We start from the raw sequence: 2,807 nt of genomic DNA on the forward strand, positions 1-2,807 counted from the left end.
TGGCGGGTGGCCACACGGGGGCGGAGGGCGCGCGGACGGAGGGCGCGCGCTAAGGCCCAAGAAGGCGAGGGCAACTGGCCACTGCAGGGGGTAGGGGGACGCCCCTATGGACAGGGTCTGCCTGTCTGTGCCCAGCAGGGACGGGTGGGTGGGGGAAAAGGAGACTTTCAGGGGTTTTCGCTGCCCTCTACTTGCAGAAGCTGAGGTTGGGGCAGACGCCCTCTTGGAGGGAACTTTCTTTCCCTGTGTGCCAGGGTGCCAGGCCGTGCAGAGTTCCTGGGGCAGCCTCCTTGATGTCACCCAGCTGAGGGGCAGCCCTGGGCAGGCACCGGTGTTGTCAGATCTTCTGCCAACAGGACTGGAGCCTACATGACCAGCCTCCTGAGGGCCACCTCCTCTGGGACTTTCTGCAGGAGGACAGTGGCAGACTTGGCTCTTCTGTGTTTCTGCCGCTTCAATGAGGCCACTTGGAACTATTCGTGGGGCTCAGGGACATGTCCTCCCAGAGGCCTTTCTGCTGGGACTTCTCAAGTCTACCGTGAAAATCTGGACGAGGAGTGTGTGCAGAGCAGCCTGCAGGCCAGCGGGACCAGGACAACTGTGGCAGGTCCTGTCCCCTCTCCCTGGGCTGTGGGGGTTGATGGCTGGAGCCAAATTGCAAGGGAGAGGCAGACTTCTTCAAGTCCTCACAGGGATGTGGATCAGCCTTTGGAGGGACCCTGTCCTAACGAGATTGCCTCTGTCATCACAGCACACTGAGTGTCATGCCCAGCAGGCTTGGCAGGGGCCAGGATCTGCGGTGAAGGGAGGCTGTGTGTGGCCTAGGGGTCAGCGACCTGCAGAGCTGACTTAATGCAGGACAGTGACTTACTGTGTGTGACCCTCAGTGAATCATGGTGTCCTCAGCCGGCCCTAGAGAGCACTTCTGTGCTGGGGATGAATCCTCTTGCTGGACCTGCCCAGGCGGGTATCGAGCCACAGTGACTGTGTGCCCCCACACTTACAACAGGTGGGTTCCTGCCCCAGCATTGCCTGTGGAGCTGGCCTAGCTTGGTCTTCCTGTCCTGTAGACTGGAAGTTGCAGAGAGCTCCTCTCCCCACACTGTTGTATTCAAAGTACAGTTTAAAAATCAAAAGTAAACTTTTCAGCAACACAAAGTTTGCTTAGTGATCTGAAACTCTGGCAACTTTTGGGGGCTGTGGGACTTTGCTCACCTGGAACAGCCAACAGGGAGGAAGGCTCTACCCCCTTCACTGCAGAGCACAGTGGCTGCCTGGGGGCCCCCTTCCTGGTGGCGAAGAGGACTGGTTAGCTTCTTCATGGCCAGCAGCAGCAGACCACGGACAGATACCTGGCAGTGGCTTCAGAAGGAGGCCACTGAAAACAGACACAGGCAGAGTGTGATGTGTATTCTGCCACCTCTGTGCCTGCTTCCCCTAGGGGGGTAGGGGACATGGGAGGTAACCTCATGACCCCAGGGAGGACGTGGCCAGTCTTGCCATGGCCGTGTGGGAAGTGGTCTCTGGATGGCACTTCACATTGGATGCTGCTGGCCTGTGTGCTTAGCCTGGAAGATGAACCCGTGATGGGGCTTAGGGCTGGTGCCCAGGGGTACATCCCTCCACCTCCAAGTGTGGGTAGGGGCTCCAGGTAGGGGGAGCAGGCCCCTTGGACCCTAGCTCTCCCTCTCAGGGCACAGCCTGACTGGACTTTGCACTCCAGGCTCCACCCTGTGTGGCCCTATGCTTGACCCTGTCTGGGGGCACAGGTCAGGCAGATACAGGCCCCAGGGACCTTCCAGGGACAGGTGGCTGTTAGCTGGGCAGCAGCTCAGGAGGAGGAGACAGGAGTGGGATCGGGTAGGGGTTCCTGCACCAGGATTAGGAGCCTCCCTCTGCTGCCCAGCCTCTCCCTGTTTCCTGCTCCCTGTTTCAGACAGGAGATACCCAGCCCTAGTTACTCCCCACAGCAGTGGGCTCCTGGTGGCCCTTGTCTCTGAGGAGCCCTCCCTGGCTCCCATGGGCAGCTTCCATGCTCCTCATGGTTAGGACTTCCGTGTCCCCTATGGTCTTCCCCAGAGAAAGTAGGCAGCACCAGACCTAGTTCAGGGGCCACCCCAAGAGAAAGCTGAGTCCACCCCAAACTTGGCAACCCCTCAAACCCAGAATAAAGACCCTCATGATCTAGGATACCCCAACCCATCCCTCAGTACCACCCATGGCTGCACCTGGCATCAGAGCCCCCCAGGTTCTGCTCATCACAAAGACCTCTTCTCCAACCCCAGCCACAGCCCTTGGGGCTGAGACTGTGTGGCCCACTCTGAGGACCAGGACTGGGAGAGGTGACAGCCAGTGCAAGGGCCAGGCAGGGGCTGGGCTGAGGATGCCATCCTGTCCCAATTTCAAAGCTGTAGGCTTGCAGCAGAGGCTGCACGCCCACCTGGGAAAGAGGGGGACAGCCCCTGCCCACTCTGTGCCCACACCCTCCCTGGGGCTGGCAAAGCTCTGCAGGTAAAGCTCCCTGGGCCTGGCTGGCCTAGGAGTCCAGGACCGCCCCCAGGAGCTCTCAGAAGACTCAGTAAACCTGACAGGCGGGTCTAGCTTGTCCTGCTGTCCCCAGTTCCTGCTGCTGGTGGGGCCAGGCCAGATGAGGGGAAGCCAGGTGGAATCCAGGCCAGGGCTGGGGCCCCAGAAGGAGAGCCCCCGGGGGGTAGGTGGGGCACGCAAATGGAATGTGGGACCCCAGAAGCCCCAGCTTTGGAAGAACCTCATTCTCAGGAACCCTGGCTGTAGCCAGCCCAGGCAAC

This window comes from Galeopterus variegatus, unplaced genomic scaffold, assembly GCF_000696425.1.
Source record: "Galeopterus variegatus unplaced genomic scaffold, G_variegatus-3.0.2 Scaffold9718, whole genome shotgun sequence".
NCBI classification, from domain to species: domain Eukaryota; kingdom Metazoa; phylum Chordata; class Mammalia; order Dermoptera; family Cynocephalidae; genus Galeopterus; species Galeopterus variegatus.